This window comes from Marmota monax, unplaced genomic scaffold, assembly GCF_021218885.2.
Source record: "Marmota monax isolate L192 unplaced genomic scaffold, Marmota_monax_Labrador192_F-V1.1 WCK01_AAM20220418_F8-fsc00015, whole genome shotgun sequence".
In the NCBI taxonomy this organism is placed as follows: Eukaryota; Metazoa; Chordata; class Mammalia; order Rodentia; family Sciuridae; genus Marmota; species Marmota monax.
Window position 1 is genome coordinate 4169564 of NW_026692194.1, and position 18548 is coordinate 4188111.

An 18548-nucleotide genomic window follows, 5' to 3' on the forward strand; every position below is an offset into this window, starting at 1 on the left:
CAGTTTCAGTCAAGTGGTGAGACTAGGTTATTCCAATTTGTCGAATGGGGCTGGGAGAGGGAGGGGGCTCAATGAGGATACAGAGTTTAGTGGTGAAAGTAAGTGGAGAGAACTGATGCTGCGTGCCCCCCATCTTTCTTATAAAGTTACATGTTATTATCTGCTACAGACTGTGAGTGGAGTGTGGATCTGTTTGAGATTTTGTGGAGAGGGAGGAAAATGAAACAGTTGCTATGAGGAATACAAGGGACTGCAAAGCCACAGCAATGACCTTGATGAGCAGGAATTGCATTCTGTAATTATCTGGCCTCTGTTAACTCTGTTATTGGGATAAGGCACACAGTGCTAATGCATGTAGTGCAGTGATATCTAAGGCAGGGGACAGGTTTTGAAGTTAGCATGTAAGGAAAAACTGCATTTGGTCAAAATTGCTCTTATAAATCTCATAGGAAGGTGCACAGTGGGGAGGACCGACATTCCATCTCCACAGAGAGCCCATTTTCCCCAGCTGCAATGGAATCATCTTCTTCAATTGAGCACAAAATGAAATAGTTGACTTGCATACAACTAATGTTATATGAAAAATGTGACTCTCTGCATTCAAATCACACTCAAGTTAATTAAATACTCTCATTAAGGAGAAATACTTGTGTCTTTAAGAAGGGGCACTTAAGAACTGAAATTGACTGAGGGTAGAAAAGAATGTTTTTTGTCTCTGACTTCTAGGCATACAATGAATAAAAATGGGAATTGCCTATACTATCTAAATCATTATTTTTCAGCTTTCCTTTTTAAATTGGGCACATTGGATTTGATTAAATTAAATGCATACTTATGTAGCTCACACCACTGTATTTTTATTTCTTGCTTGTCCAAAATTATCTTTGAGAAAGTATGATATATTTGTTAAGAGCATGGGCCCTGGCTTAGACCATGTGGGTTTGAATCATAGTATGTGTGACTGTTCGTGTTACTTCATCTCTCTTTTCTTCCGATTTCCCATCTATAAAGTCAATTTGAAAACACTATCTACCTCATAGCCTTGTTATGAGGACCAAGTAAGTGCAAAGCACTCATTGATGTTAGAAGTGACTGTTATAGTAGTGGTGTGTGTTGATTTGTAAGTGTGATTTGACATTAGACTACAACTTACATCACAAGGTCAGACTTTTACTAGAGCTTGGGCTGTTGCCCAAAAAGATAATCTTGCCTTTCCAATGGAGCCCAGATGAAAGAGCTGCTGGCAAAAGTTTGGATTTTTACTACTAAAGGGGTCGGGGAGGGGTGCTTATTTATGACTTAAAAAAATTGAATCTGCCCAAAAGAGATCTCTCTCAAAACTCAGAACAAAAAAAAATACACCTATCAGACACAAAATTGTAGTCTTTGGACTAAGATAAACAATAAATGCATTGGGATATAGGAGATTCCTAATAAACGTAAGATCGATGGATTGTTCCTGCCAAAACCAATGGTGCCCTGTGTGTTCAAGACAGACTCTTTTAGGTGAAGTGATATAAGTTTGCCAGATTTAGGCTTCATGAGTTATGAGAGCAAAAGCGAGAAGACGGGGAGGGGAGAGAGAGAGGAATTTATTTAAAAAGAGCATCTCTATTGAAAAGGGGCAATGAAGAGAAGTCTAATGATGTGTTGATGAAATTAAAGGGTGGCTAAAGATGAAGTGATAAAATAGTAAAAAGAAAGCAGCTTCATTTTGATAGAGTGGGGAAAAACCCAGTAGATCTAAGATTAGAGCATTTTTAGTACTAGGCTTTTCATATCTGGTTTTTGCAGTGGTCCCTTTCAAATGTGTAGTAGTTACTGGCATAAACTTCTCATTACCACTCCTTTGAAGTATATCTGCCCTGTTTGCAATTTTTTTTTCAGAATAAAACCTGTAGCTGATAAACATGTCCACATTTAGAAATTGTCTATATGAAAAAATTATCACACTTTGACTCAGAAAATAATTAGACCAAGCCTCCGAGCTCTTTGAAATAATTGTACTATATAACCTATGTTTAGAAGTACCTCAGAGAATTAAAATTCATTATTCTCCATGTTTAAAAAGTCAGAACCACAGTGAGTTGAATGACAAAAAAGTCATAAAATTTAAATTTTAGTTGGCTGGTTTCATGGCTATTCCATAGCATTATAGTACTGAAATCATTTTTATCCTATAATCATATAATAACTAATATTTCTGGAGCATTTTTTGGCTGTAAATTGTCCTAAATGCTTTATATTTATTAACTTCTTTGTGAAGTTAATATTAATAAGTTAATATTAACTTCTCTGTGAAGTAGAGTTTATTGTTACCCCTACTCTTTAGATGAAGAAACCAAGGCACAGAGAGGGTAGGCCTTCACTAATATGTGGCAGAGCAGAATCTATATTCTTCTCTGCCTCCAGGCTTTCACCACTGGGCTAGAGTGCTTAGGCTTGAACACACATTCTGAGATGGAGTTTAATATGCTTGGATTTCCAGATTTCTTAATTTTTAAAGACAAGGGGAGAGTTTACAAAATTAACTTGAATTTATTGTACTAATTATGGTACCCTTGCAGAGATGATGCCTGTTTGAAAGGTAAAATTCCTGAGATTGTAAGTTCTTCTGAATCTTATGGGCGACTGAAACAAAACTTCCAGCTGCTCTGGTTGTACTGTTTACTAAAGAAGGCTAATAACATGGGTGACGTTAACTGTTCCTGGTAAGGATACTACTTCCACATTGCATGCCCAGCATTTTAAATTACTACTTTCTTTTTTTTTTTTGCTTGCAGTACTGGGGGCTGAACCCAGGAGTGCTCTACCACTAAACTACAACTCCAGCCCTTTAATTTTTTTTTCTTTTGTTTTGAGACAGGGTCTCACTAAGTTGCCCAGGCTGGCCTTGGACTTTTGATCCTCCTGCCTCAGCCTCCCAAGTGTTTGGGATTACAGGTGTGTGCTACTGTGCTTGATTTACTTCCTACTTTTTAAATTGATTATATGTCTGAGGATTTGGGAATAGGTAGTGAGTGAAGATATTCGGGTTTTCAGCAAAATAAAGAGATCTTTTGGTAGTTTAGGACAAAAGAATTCCATTACATTTTGGATGTGTTTTCAAGTGTCTTTCTGACTGGGCAGAATTGATGCAATGATCATTTGAACAACTCCTGGTGGCCTTGAACAGTTCTTTCAAAGTTCCTCAGATGCTTTTGCTTTTTGTATGAAATTCAGAAGAGCATCATGTATAAGATAAAACAAGTGATTTTCTTAGGATGCGTCACCTCCATAGCTGATCTAGTCTGTTTTTTTTCCTTAGGTCCAACCCCTCTAAATGAGAAGGGAGGATTTTATTCCCTGTTAGCTCAACTTGGTAAAAGTTTAGGCTTATACTGCCATAAAGAATAGATTAAAATTATCTTATGTCTTAACTGAATTCATATTATATTTTACTCTTTTAGAAATTGTCCTAATTCTTTGTATGTGCCTCCATGTGTGGTTTTTCTTATTATTTTGTCTAATCATAAAGATAATGTATGTTTGTGCAAGAGATACAAATCATAAAAGTATATCCCACCTCCACCAAGCCCTCCACTCAATCGCTGTCTTAAACAACAGTGAATAAAATCATATTACAGATGCTGTTTTGCTTTCTGTTATTTTCTGTCATAGAAATCTTTCCATGTTTTGAATAGCAGTATAGTATTCCAATGTGAAAGGATATATTATAATTTATTCAACAAACCATATTTTCAGGCATCTGTGTTGCTTTTCATTTAGACTCTTATAAGCAGTGTGCTGTTGGGAACATCACATATACTGACATCTTTGCACACTTTTCCATTTTCCTCCATAGGATAAGTCTGTTAGGAATGGGCTTGCTGATTCTAGCAAAATATATAATAAAACATTTTTATAAGTTGCTAGTGTGCTTCGGTGACTGTACTGGTATGAGCTCCTACTATCAGTGCATGAGAAGGTCTAGTTCATTATACCTAAATTTCTTCTTTCCTGATATTATTTACTCATTATTTTAATAATTATCAAATACCTACTACATGCCAGGTGCTATCTTTTCAATGATTCAAAAATGTTTTTTGCCTTCTTAGGATTTATTGTTTTGAAAGGCTAGGACCTTTCTAGGTTTTTGTTTTGTTTTGTTTTTGGTATGGTGGATTGAATCAAGGGGTGCTTTGCCACTAAGCTACATTCTCAGCCCCCTGCCCCAACCTTTTTAAAAAATGTTATTTTTTGAGACAGAGCCTTGCAAAGTTGCTGAGGGTCTCACTAAATTGCTGAGGCTCTCCTTGAACTTGCATCCTCCTACATTGACCTCCCAAGACTTCTTTCTGTTTGTTTGATCTTTAGTATTTTTGCTTGTTTCTTTTTAAATCTACATGTATTTTCTTCTCATTAATTTTAATTTTTATGTGTCTATTGACTAATAGTCATCTTTTGTGAATCACATATTCATATACTTGTTTTTCTGTATGTTTTTTTCCCTGATTTTATTACTATTTTTAGATTATTATGTAGTCAGATTCTATCTTTCTAGGCAGGCCTCCTCCACCCTAAAGATCATAAAATTTGTTTGCCCATTGGACTAGCCAAGGTTCTTGGTTGCAAAAACAGAAACTGTGGTCTACTTAAGCCAAAAATGGTATTGGGTGCTCCCAGCATTGCCAGGAAGGCTGGAAACAAGGAGTCGAAGGGGCTGGGACCTGTACCAGAGGGGACGGCAGGGCAGGGACAGGCTGGTAATGTGAGCCTCCTCTGCCCTTGAACCTGGCACTTCTCAAATAATATTTTCAAGAAGACAGTTTTTCCACCGTTCTTCATTGTTTTCAGGGTGTCTTCATTTTTAGGTGCATTATCCCCCTGTGGTTAGTAAAAACAGGCAGAAGTAATAGTCTGCTTTAGCTTCCCAGGCAGAAGGACACTTCCTAGCAGATGATTGTATAAAGCCTTGGTGGTGTTTGGTCTCATTGGCCTGTTTTGAGACTTGTGTGTCTGTGAACCAATCACTGTGGCAAGTGGGGTGGAATGCTTTGATTGGACAAACTAATGTCATATGTTTGTCCCTGTGATTGTGCTGGGAGTACAATCAGCTGGACTGAGAAAAAAAGGGAGAAGAACTTCTCAAAGAAAAGCAGGGTGTTATTGTAGAAGAAGGGAAATAGATGCAACAAAAGCATTAGCTATCATCTTTGATTATAGTACCTGACATGTTTTATATTTGACTGGATTCTATAATAAGTAGTGCAGAATGCCACTTACTAATTTATTGTTTTAGAAAATTAAAATGTAATTTTTATTAAATTATTCTTTCTCAATATACATCAATCACTAGGGAGATGAAATAGTAAAATCCCTATACAGAAAGTAAGTCTCGTCCTTCATTTTTAAATTAGTTATACTGCCTGAGAGAAAGCTGTTTGGAGGAGTTACTTCCTTTTTTGTTGACTACAAGGAACATGAATTCTTAAACGTGCAAGATTCATACAGGGTGAAGATGTATATTTTACTAAAAGCCCAATGTAGTGTTATAGGCATGTTTGGAGGTCTAGACTGTAGCATATACTAAGAAAGCCAAAAATATAAAACCGAGAAAAAAAAAAAAACACCCTCAATAACATGCCATAAAAAGTTACTGCTGTGTTATAGTCCTGCAGTCATTCAAAACAGTTTCCCTTTTTGAGTCACAACTTGCTCAGTGTATTTTCTCCTATGAATGTCAGTAATATGTCCTTTAACAAATAGAAACATATCAAGAAAACAATGTAGTATATGAAACAAATGTGGGTTTTTTAGAGTCAGACAAACCTGGGTTTCAATCTGATCTTTAAAATTTTACCTTAAGTGTGTGTGTGTGTCTCTCTCTCTCTCTCTCTCTTTTTTTTTTTTTTTGGTGCTGGGGATTGAACCCAGGGCCTTGTGCATGCAAGGCAAGCACTCTACCAACTGAGCTATATCCCCAGCCCCTTAAGTGTGTCTCTCTATGTGAAAAGTGATGTGATAACAATTACACAAATTTAAGGATTAAATTATGATGTTTGCATAATAACAGTATCTATTATTATTACAATTTAAAATTATTATTTGGGAGAAAGTAGCATTCTTTTGGAAAATCAGTTGTGCCAATTAGCATATGCGGAGACAATTGTGTGTCTGAAAGAAGCAGTGCACATTTTCAAACTGGAATTTATTTATTAAATTATTGTTGTGGTTCTGGGGATGAAACCCAGGGTCACACATGCCAGGCAATCCCTCTACTACTGAGCTACATCCTTAGCCCTGGGATTTTCTTTTTGATATCTGTAGATTGGGAGTAACTATGGTAAGCCTGTAAGGCTGATATACCCAAGATAGGCTATGATGTGCTAGCTTGGATCTTTCTACACTGTTCAGGGATCTATGAGATGTGGTATTTGTGTGCACTTTCAGGCAGAACAGCCATGACCCCAAATGCCTGGTCACTGCCCAGTAGTCTTGGCCCCTAGGAACTAAATGAATCCTCTTTAGAATAGTTGCCCATTCTAGCCCAGCAGGCTTTGAACTTGGGGCCACACTATAATTTGATTAACACTTTCACTTATTGATGGTCTCATTTTTTTTGGCCCTTTGCAATTGGATGACTTTTACAAAGGCTTTATCCTTCAGGCAAAGCATATATTTGTTGTCTAACTACAGAGTTTAGCATTGAATAATTTTATGACAGACCACATTTGGCATGCTTAGTTATTCAGGGAATTTTCAAAGAACCGTGGAGGGACTTTTTAGTCACACATCCTCTGTTCTTAGTCATCTATTCCTTTTATGGTAGTCATTAGCAAATATCTCTCAACCTCTTCTATAATGTTTAACAGTCAGTGTAAGCTCTCTGTAGTGTTGGCTGTTTTGAGCTCTGTGTACTTAATTATGAGACAGTCAGCATATACTTGTGAAAACATAAACTAAATGTTGGTATATTCTCCACATGGTTTCTTTTTACAGAACCACACTTGTTAATACCCACATTAAACTATTTAGGCCATTAATTAAAATATTTTTCTTTTCTATGCCATTTTTGGTATTATCTCTTCTCTCCTTCTCTTGTACCACTTACTTAAGTGTCATTGATTACATTCAGAATTAAGGAACAAGAGGACTGAAGGCCAGTGTGATTAGGAGGTTTGCTTTACTGCACAGGAAAACCAACATGTCTACGTTCTGGGACGTCAGAATCACCGTTTGCGATTAACTGCTTGACCTGGTGGCCTGGTCAAATTCCAGGGTTGCACCACTGCATTGTGCCTTCCCTAATACCTAGTAAACCCAGCTGTTTGGCTGACACCTATTCTCCTTAACTGCTAAATGCTGTTTTTAGGCTGTTTTTTTACTCTTATAAGAGTAGACCAGAAGAACTTCTTGTACCTTTTCTAAAAATTTGATAATTTTCACTCCAACTCCTTCTAACCTCTGCTTTCTTCCCCAACTCATAGACACATTTCCCTAAACATATTCATAGTGTGTCTTTTTCATACACCTAGAAGACCTTGGACTCACAGCTTTAAATCAACACTGAAGGTAATAATTAAGGTAAGAAAACAAGGATTTGGGTTGATGAGTCAGATAACTGGTAGGACCTTCCTCCGGATCTCTAGCACAGTATTGTATTACAAAGTGCTCTTCTAAATGTCTTGCAGGCCCATGACTCAGCATATCCTGAGTGAAACTTGTTGTCTCTCTCCAGCCCCTGGCTTCCCCCTCCAAATTCTCTGTCATGGAACTCTCTCCACCCTTTAATCAACTAACCTGGAAGCCAGCTCTCTTCTCCACACTCCATATCCAACCCCCCCAGCCCCTGGGAGGGGGCAGTAGACCCTGGGTCCCCTCATCTCCAGCAGATGCCCCAGCAGTAATAAGCAGGTGCACCATTCACCGTGGTGGGCTGTCCCACCATCCCTGCCAGGTGACCCCAACCAACTTCCGGCTTCATCTTCTTACACCACCAAGTGCATTTTATGTTCTGACCTCATCAAAAAAGTCTCGGTGCCCTCAACACACTTTGCCATTTCATTCCCTTCTCTTAATGAGCTCATTTTTGTGGTTGCCTTTCCTTGTTTGTACATGATGAAGTTTTATTCATCCTTTAAGCACAACCCAAATGTTATCTCTTCCTTGGCCTTGCTCTGCAGAATTAATGGTGTTTCCTTTTGTGACTTGAGAGCTTATGCTTCTAGCTGCTCTGCTGTAGTGAACCAGTAAATCTCTGCTGCTCTGGAATTAGACACCTGGGTTGAGATCCCAGCTGAATGCCCACTGAAAGACTTTGGGTAGTTGTGAAAATCTCCAAGCTCTCAGTTTCCATTTTCCATATTTTTGTAAAATGAACACAAGCCTCTACCTCATGAGGTTGTTATGAGGATTAAGTGGCAGAAAAAAGTACCCAGTGTTCAGGGTTATCTTAAAATGATGAACTACTGAATATTTGAAAGATAAACTTGTTGCTGTGCCTTTTGCTGCGCTGTGCTCACCTGTCTTCCTCCTTTTTGCACTGTGGAGAGCTTCCTGTGTAGCAGGCACTGTGCTAAGAATGGTCATAATAGTGTCTCCCTCAAGTACCCTCACAACAACCCTCGGAGGGAAATATATTCATGAGTATGACTATATGCTTTGTAAGTTAACCAAGGAGGAAACTAAGGCACTGAACAGAGATTCAGTGCCTTGTTTAGGTGAGAGGAGAAACCAGAATTTGATTCCAGGGAGTTCTGGCCAAAGAGCCCATACTCTCAACCACCACACAAGTTTACCTCACAGTGAGTACTTAATAAGTGTCTGCTGGAACAATAATAAATGAGATTCAGATAAACAGGCTTGTGGGGCCAAGTTCTGGGAGATGACCTATTGAAAGAGATATGGGTAAGAAGTAAAATAAATCATCAAGAGATAGACTAAATGAGTAAAAGAACATGATAATAGTAGTGATACCAGGGGCCATCAGTATTAGTGACTGGGGCTGGCTGGTCCTGGCAGATGTATAAAACTCTGTTTCTTGAGTTGGAATGCTTCTGGATTATAAAAAGTGGCTTTATTCCTCTAACTAGTTTGATTCAAACCCAAATTAAAATGTATTATGAGGAGGACTTCTTTTTCCACCACAAAAGAGTCAATGGTATTGTTTCTACCTTCCTACTGTAAATAATTAGAAAACTGGACAAAATGTGTGAAAGTTGTTTCCAACAATAGACAGCAGGCAGTGTGACTATGATCAATCTCTCAGAGAAGGGAGGTGGGTAAGTCCCTTGAGTCTGTGGCAGACATCAGGCTCTGCATGCCCACAGTCCAACTCCACATGGCCAGTGTGTGGGTGGCCCCAGATCACCCTCAGTTGGGTGATTTGCTGGGAGGACTCACAGGACTCAACATATAGTCATACTCGTGACTAAGGTTTGATAGTGGAAGAATACAAAGCAGAAAATCAACAAAAAGAGAAGGTAAATGAGGTAAAGTCAGGAGGAAACCAGGGACAAGCTTCCAGGAGTCCTCTCCTGAGTGCTGCACAGGATGCCCTTAATTTCCCTAGCAACAAGTTGTGACAACACATGTGAAATGTTGTCATACTAGGGAACCTTATTAAAGACACTGTGCCACCCTAGCAGGGACAGGCCTGCTAGGTTGGCTCTGTTCTGTGATTTCTAATCTTCTGTGAATATCTAATTTCTAATATCTGCTGTGAAGATAAAAATAAAAAGGTCCAGGATGTAGCTCAGCAGTAGAGTACCCCCAGGTTCCATCCTAAATACCAGGGGGCAGGGGACATAAGTGTGAAAATGGAAGATACATCAAAACTGGTAGTTCTAGAACTGAAAAATACAATGTCTGAAATGAAAACTCCACTGGATGGCATTCACAGCAGATTAGAAATCACAGAAAAAAAGGTCAGTGATCTTGAAAACATAACCATAGAAGCCATCTCATGTGAAACATGGAGAAAAATAACTGCAAAAGAAATGAACCTCTAGATGCTCAGTGACCTGTGAGACATTGCTAAGTTGTCTAGTATGCATGTAATTGAAGTTCTAAGGGTGGAGGGGGAAAAAAATTGAACAAAACAAAGGCCCAAATGTCCAAATTTAATGAGGACATTTGAATGAAACCAACAAAGAAAACCACAGCAAAGCATAGCATAACCAAATTGCCAGAACCCAGTGACAGTGACAGAATTCTTAAACCAGTGAAAAGAAAACACTTACATGTAAAGAATTAAAAATGAGAATATCACGTACTCCCCATCAGAATCCATAAAGCAGCAGACAATGGAGTGGCATCTTAAATGCTGAAGGGGAAAAAAAGCGAATATAAAATTATATACCAGGTGAAAATAATTTCAAAAACAAAACAAAGACCTTTTCAAACTAACAAAAGCTGAGAAAATTCATAGCCAGCAGACCTGTACACTGAGAAATGTAATGGCAAACTTTTCAAGCTGAAGGGAAAGATCCCAGATGGAAACTTCATGTATAGAAATAAATAAAGAGCACTAGATAATGGTTAGTATGTAGGAAAATACAAAAGACTTTGTTGTCCTTTAAAAAAAAATTGTTTAAAAATATCTTTTAAATAATAAGTTAAATAAATAAATGACTATTTAAAGCAACATAATAGCATTCATTACATTGTGAAGTTTATAACTTTTGCACAAATAAAATTTTTGACACTAATATCAAAAATGGTTCTTACAATATCTGCAAAGTGGTCTAATATCATTTGAAGGTACAATTGATTGAATTTTAAATGCAAGCCAGGCACAGTAGCACACACCTGAATCCCACATTGGGACGCTGAGGCAGGAGGATCACAAGTTCAAGGCCAACCTCAGCAATTTAATGAATCCCTAAGCAACTTAATGAGACCCTGTCTCAAAATAAAAAATAAAAAGGGTTGGGATGTGGCTCAGTGGTAAAGTGCCCATGGTTTCAATCCCCACCGAAAAAAAAGGAATCAATAACAAATAATATCTGAATAATACCTAGGAAATTCTCCAACCAACTATTTGGAAATTAACTTCACATTTTGAAACAGATCATGATATAAAGAAGAAATCACCAGGGAAAGTAGAACATTTTTTTGAATTGAATAAAAAAGGCTGGGAGACACAACTCAGTGGTAGAGCACTGCCTAGCATGCTTTGAGGCTCTGGGTTAGAGCTCTGAGCTGGGGAAAAAGGACAAAAAACAAACAAACAAAAAAAAGAAAATGAAACCACATCATATCGAAATTTGTAGGGTGCAGTCAAAGCAATGCTTGAGGGAAATTTATAGTTTTAAATGTGTATGTCAAAGAAGAAACCAATGGTTTAAGCCCGACCTGGAGAAACTAGAAAACAAAAACCAAAACAAACAAAAAAACACAGCCAATTAAATCCAAAGTGAGGAAAATAGAGATCTAGAAAGTAGAAAAGAGGTAAACAATACAAAACAATAAAAACAAAAACCAACTATGAAACCAAAAATTGCAAAGAACCATAAAATCGATTAAATGAGTCTGATTCCCTTTTATATTCTTGAAACACAATGTAGTATACTGTTAAAATGAATTTTTGAGAATCTGAGATCCATGACCTTGTTTTAAGATTTGGGTATTGAGCTATAATAAAAGTTTTTCTTTGGTACTGGAGATTGAATCCAGGAGTGTTTTACCACTGAGCTAATCCCCAGACCCTTTTTGCTGTTGTTTTTTGAGACAGGGTCTCACTAAATTGCCCAGGTTAGCCTTGAACTTGTGATTCTCCTGCCTTAGCCTCCCAAGTAACTGAGTGCTACCTCACCTGGCATAAAGCACACTTACTTTAGCAAGTGTGTTACAAGTTAAGTTATGATAAATAGTGTTTATTTTTGTCTAAACATTTCACAAAGTTCCTCCTGGAAGATAGCTATACTAACGGAGAAATTGTATTTGGAAAAACCCATACAATTTCTTTGTCTTCAGTTTTGAGCAAAACATTATGTAAAGCAGGTGACGAAAATTTAAGATCAAGAACAATAATATATGTCCTAGGAAAATACAGTTAAAGATATTGAAAAACATGTATTGTTTAATTTGTATTTTCTGTTTAGAAGAAATGTGTTTTCATAATATTCAGACACCATAATCTATAAAACAAATACCCATGAAAAGAAATTAAACTATTCAGAGATCAAACCATCAATATGCCACATGATGATATGCAATTTTAATAGCTGATCTCTTCAGTTATCAAACCCATTGATAAATAATCTGTGCCACTAGTTGTAGTGTTATTCACAGTGACAGAACCTGTAATAAAGATGAAGTGAGGTAAGTATGTATAAGGAGTGGTTTTGTTCTTAATGAAAGCAACCTCAAATATTCAACTTTATTTGTCTTGTATGATAATAAACTACTTAATTGTTCTGTTCAGCAAATACTGAATACAATCTTGAGAAAAAACTAAAATCAATTAAATTCATCTTAATTATTAGGATATTGAGTAAATACACTTTTCTCAGCTTTTCACTCTGATTATTTAGTTCATGGATGATACAGATTTTCTGTTTGCTTATAAAATCTTAGAATCAAACAATATAATCTGGCCCCCATCCCCCGTTCCTTTAGCTTTCATCTTTTGAAACACTTCACTGATTATGAGCTTTCCAGATACAGGAAGAAATGTTTCAAAGCAAACCAGTTAGTTTAGCCACATTCTAGTAGTGCTTTTAAAAATTTATTTATTTATTTGTTTGTTTGTTTGTTTGTTGTTTTGAGTGGCTGTAGATGGACAACATGCCTTTATTATTTGTTTATTTTTATGTGGTGCTAAGGATAGAACCTGTGCTAGGCAGGTGCTCTGCCTCTGAGCTACAGCCCCAGCCCCTTTTTTACTAAAAGATTTCTTCATACAGGAGATGGGAATGGGGGTGGAGGAAGGACATTCAATAATAAAGCAGCTCAGACTGGGATTTTTGGACTATAGGTGGAATTCAATTTCAGTTCTAATTTTTATTTTAATCTAGTCACCTCGAAGTTTGCTTGTCAAAAGGAGTTCCTATCTGTTTTTTTTTTTTATTATCTTCTTTCTGAAGTCTGATCTGAATTTTCACCTCAGGCAAAAGATTCAGAGTTAGTTCATGGATAGGACAAACTCAAGAGAAACTTTATGAGAATTCATTTTCTGAGAGAATCTTGACAAGGTGATTACATAGGGTTCAATGCTCAGAAACAGGAGACTTTTGATTGACCTGGGCAAGAACCAGTTTCAAGAGTAGGAGTATCATTCTTTCTGCCTGTTACAGCTTCAGCAACCAGGAATTCTCCAAGTGCTGTGAATCCCAGGGATTAAGTGTGACAGGGTGATCATTAACCACATCATTGCTAGGAATAGTTTGCAGTCTCCTTTCCAAATGACATCCTCCCTACACATTTTTGGAGTGCCTTGTATTTGACAACTATACATGGGTGATATTTTTATAGTTCAAAATAAGTCAAAATGTATTATAATTCTATTTTCTGTAATTTTCTCCCTTTTTACCATCTACTATAAGGGTTTGTTTTTGTTTGGGGCTTTATTGACAAAGTAGAGGGAAATAAACAGCAGGTAAAGTTGAATTGTAAGATTTATTGTTGCAGAAGACAGGATCTAAAACCATCATAAATTATCAGAGAGATATAAAATGAATGGTAACCCTCCACACTCACTTTGATTTTCTGTTTGATTTGTTAATATCAGTGTTTCCCTTTTCTCAGTTCAAGTTCTCAATCTATGTGCTTCTTCTTCCTCTTTACTATTCCTGGAGGTCTCCTTCTGGCCAAGGAAGTTCTTGAATCTTTCTTCTCAAAACTGTATCTTCCCACCTGGCACAGTGGCACATGCCTGTAATCCCGGTGGCTCGAGAGGCTGAGACAGGAGGATCGTGTGTTCAAAACCAGCCTCAGCAAAAAGTGAGGTGCTAAGCAACTCAGTGAGACCCTGTCTCTAAATAAAATACAAAATAAGACAGTGGTTGAGTGCCCCTGAGTTCAGTCCCCGGTACCAAAACAAAAACAGAAAAAAAAAAAAAAAAACCCTGTATCTTCTCTATGTTTAAAGGAGGTGAGGGGTTCCTAGAACCTCACTTTTCTTACCAAGATTTATTTGGCAGATAGCGTTTTTAAAAAATGAATATTGTGAAATCTGTAAATTTCCCAGTAAAGAGCTGGGCTGTAAATAAATATATGTTGACTTGAATGAATGCCCATGCTTAGACTTAATGCAGAATTGAGAAATATCAGATTATTGGAGTCCTCAAAAAGGGACCAGTTGATCCCTCAGATGAAGGACAAAGATAACATGGACCCAGAGGTTTAGTAATTATGCAAAGACTGACGAAAGTGAGCTCTTAGATACCAAATCACATTGCTTGAGGAGTGTGAGTTCTGTTCATTTAACAAAATGTATCCAATACCTGGAGAGAGAGCCTGTGCTGGTGCTGGGATTCAGGGATTAATAGGTACAAGTTGTCTAGGTCTTCCTGACACTGGCCTTCCAGGTTCCCAGAGAAAGCTTTTCCTTACCCAGAGGCAGCCATTCCTCATCTGCCTCCCACTTTCCCTTGTTTGGATTCTCAAACCAGATCCAGAAGCTTTCTTTGTTACATTCTGTTACAGCATTACCTTGGAGTTCATACCACAGTATAGTTACTAATATGTTCGTTTCCCACATTATAGAGGCTATTTTCTGTTGCCCTGATACTTCACAGAATGATCAGAACGTGGTTGCTGTCAAGATATATTGCTTCACTGAATAAGTTAAAAAAAAAAAAAATACCAGAGCTTCACAGCCCTTTCCATGTGACCACATAGAAAGTGGTGAAGAGGTGAGTTCTTGCAGAGGCGCTGGCTTGAGGGGTTCCATTGTCTTGGGCTCTCCATGGCTGCCATGCAGACTGAAAGATCAGCATCCCAGCGCACCTGTCCCTTTGGGACACTTTGCACATTCCACAGAAGCTCTATGGAGGTTTTTGGGTCTGGAGATTGTCACTAGAGGAACTAGGGAAAGAGCAGAAGCCGTGAGCAAGGGCGGGGCTGGAGAGCTGAAGGGCAGTCATTTGAGAATATAGACTGAAAAAGAATCTAGGCATTTTAGCCAGTTGTCTGAAGGAGAAGCAGCTTTAAAAAATTCCTGCACGTGAGCTTTGGAAAGATGGGACTTTCACCTTTGAAAAGGGTGGTAGTTTCTGTAAAAGTTCCTCCTTTTTATTTTCTTCCCATCCTGGCCTGTCAAAGCACCAAGTGCAAAAAGTAGTTGGTTTTACAACTCTGAATATATTAAAAGTCCTTCAATTGTATACTTAAATGGATGGGTAACACAGTTTGTGAATTCTTGCTCCATAATGCTGCTAAAAACTTTGTCCTCACTGTATTTAAGTTTTTTTTTTTTAATATTTTTTTAGTTGTTGGCAGACCTTTACTTTATTTATTTATATGCGGGGCTGAAAATCGAAGCCAGTGCCTCACACATGCCAGGCAAGTGCACTACTGCTCAGCCCCAGCCCCAGCCCCAGCCCCTATGTTTTAAGTAAATGAATCATGAAGAAGAAAAAGAAGAAGAAAACACCAATTAACCAAAAGCAAAAGCGGTTTTCCTCTATGTTCAAGAAAGAGTGTATACCTAAGGTGTCTGGAGTTACCAAGTTATGAATAAATTACTTATTTAAACAGTTTCAAATCTTGAATATTTAGAAATTTGATATTGATACTTCTTATGAATTTTATAACATTTTATAAATCTGCCAGAATTGCATCCTAAGATATTATTTTACTTTGATAGAAAAGGAATAATAAATATGAAGATATAAATAATATAGATTATTACTTTGATATGAAATCATTAGTCCCAAATGATTGAAATAAAATTAATTATTTGGGTACTTTCAAAGACTGATCTGCTAGTGTCCAAATTATCGCTATAAACAAAGCTACCTCCATACTCTGGGTAATGTATTCTTTTTATTTTCACATAAACATTACCTAAAAATTTCAAATATGTGTAAAAACTGCAAAATCATGAAACAAAATGCATTTGTGCCTTTTAATATTTATATTTTATTACATGTTATCTGGTGCTACATAATGATTTACCTTAAAACTTAGCATCTCAAAACAACAAGCACTTATTATCTTGATTTCTGTTAACTCAGGAATCTAAGCCCTCTACCACAGGGTATTCTAGTATCAGGCCTGGCTGCATTCCCACCTGAAGGTTCGGACAAGGGAGGTCTACTTGTGAGCTTTCTGCCATGGTTGGCATCAGGATTCAGTTCCTCATGGGCTGTCGGAATGAGGTCCTCGGTCGCTCAAATGTTGTTGGGTGGGGTGACATGTGGACTTCTGCCTAGAGTAGCCAGCTACCATCAGAGCAAACTAGACACACCAAGAGAAGGCAAGCAAGAAGGAAGCCACAGTCTTTTTGTAAACCTAATCTTGAAAGCAACATCCCATGACCTTTGTCTCGTGTGTTTGTTACAAGTGAGTCACTAGGTGAGTCTACACTCAAGGGAAGGGAATTTCACATTTCACAAGGGCATGAATACCAGCAAGCAAGAATAAATGGGGTTCATCTTGGAGGCGGCCTACCACAACATTTCTCTCAGGAAGTTCTACATAGCAATGTATTTTAACTTAGATTTCATTTTTTTACTAAGAATTTTATAGCATCTCTTGAAAATATTAGTGATGCTCAAAGATGCAATAGATAAAGGATTGGAGAACAGTACCCTAGAACTATTACCATATTACCCTCTGTCTTGTTACTCCAGAGCCCCTGGAGCATTTCCTTTGTGGGGGGGTGGTGGCTCAGCACCCATTAAGATAGCCATCTGAACTGAGCACAGTGGTGACACCTTTAAACCCAGCTACTTGGGAGGCTGAGACAGGAGGATCTCTTGAATCCATGAGTTTAATGCCGGCCTGTGCAACATAGTGAAACCCGGTCTCAAAAACAAACAACAAAATGCAGCCATTAGAAAATGGGGAAAAATGGGGGCTGGAGGTGGTAAGGATGAACAACCAGGAAGTGTCAGCTGTCATATCTCATTTGTATGAACATATTCATACAGCCATACAAGAGGCTAGGTAATATAGTCTTTGAGCAGTTAAGAACTCAACAAAAAATGATTATATTGTGAAATAAAGGGAGTATAAATATTAAGGGGAAAGCCAGAAGCCTTTGCCAAGCAGCATTAAAGTGGATGTCACATGCACACACTAATGCATTTTACTCAGAGGGGAGCAAAATCATGTCCTCACTCAGAGCCTCTTACTCTTAATTTAGACAGAACTCTTATTAACTTGGTTATGGAGTTTCCCAAACCACTGCAGATTAAGAGGAAGTGTAGTGAGAGGCAGGCCATTTGACAGCTGCAAGAATTGAGAGCAGAATGTCCAGTAACAAATAAGGGAGTATGAAAGGCTGAGGGCAGAGCTAAGCTGGCAGTGCAGAGGAATTTGATATAGGGGCAAACAGTCCTGTGAACTCCAGTAGCCCCAAGGCATTGCCCATTTAAAAACAGTACTGCATAGAAAAATGCTTAGATTTAGTAATGATCTGGAGTCTTCCTCAGTGATTAGAAAACATTACAGCACTCTAAAAGAGGTAAGCTTCATCAATTATCTGAAATGCTTATCTATGTAGAACATTCTATAAAAATGTTTCTGTCAAATAAAGGAGAGGCCCCTCTACTCACAATGCTCTTCACCTTTATCTAATTAGCACCATGTTATTTGTACAGGAGAATGCTTTCCAAGTTCCATTTCTGAAATCTAGGACTATGTATTGTCTCAGAGCATGTGGTACTAGTAATTTCTTTGTTTTTAAAGGGAGTGTTTATACTCATCAGTCCCCAAATATTTCAAATTGTAAACACAGAACAATTACCCTCCTCACTATGTGCACCTCGCCATCCTAAAAAGAGCATAGAACTTTCTGACTGTGCAGAAAATGTTATTGAAGACATATGATTGTCAAAGATTTCTCTAGTTCTCATGTTTTTTAAGCTCACTGGCATCCTTGCCAGTCTTGCAAATGTTAACCTTGAGTGTTCTTTGCCATTTCTCCATCTGGCAAAACTTCACTCATTTAAGACCCAGACTCATTAATGAAATAGATTGTATTATATGTTGTTAATGGCAGGGAAAATTGATAAATTAGACCATCAAAATTAAAAAGTGAAAGTGGGTTAAAAAGTGTTAAGAGGATAGAAAGATAAGCTGTAGACTCAGGAAAAATGTTTGCAAATCAGATATCTGAGATACATAAGGACTCATATCTAGGATACCGAAAGAACTCTCAAAACCCAACAATAGAGCTGGGAGTGCAACTCAGTGATAGAACACTTGCCTAACATGAGCTAGCCTTGTGTTCAATCCCCAGAATTGCCAAAATGAAATCTCAAAAACAAAACAATAACAACAACAAAAATCCAATTAAAAAAATGATAAAAGATGAAGTATACTGGCACATAACTGTAATCCCGGCTACTTGGGAGGCTGAAGCAGGCGGATCACAAGTTTAAGGCCAGCCTTAG

The 18548-nt window shown here is 37.7% G+C and overlaps 1 protein-coding gene across 3 annotated transcripts in view; it reads left to right on the forward strand.

Annotated features, from left to right (window-relative positions):
- Sertad2 (SERTA domain containing 2) overlaps positions 1-18548 on the forward strand; it is a 111345-nt gene that overhangs the window by 39648 nt on the left and 53149 nt on the right. The window contains exon 1 of one of the 3 annotated variants that reach the window (XM_058572674.1): positions 2776-2943. The exons of the other annotated variants lie outside the window; for them this stretch is intronic. The gene's annotated coding sequence lies outside the window, so the exon portion shown is untranslated. Of the gene's footprint in view, positions 1-2775; positions 2944-18548 lie in introns of those variants that run through there. 3 annotated transcript variants of the gene reach the window in all.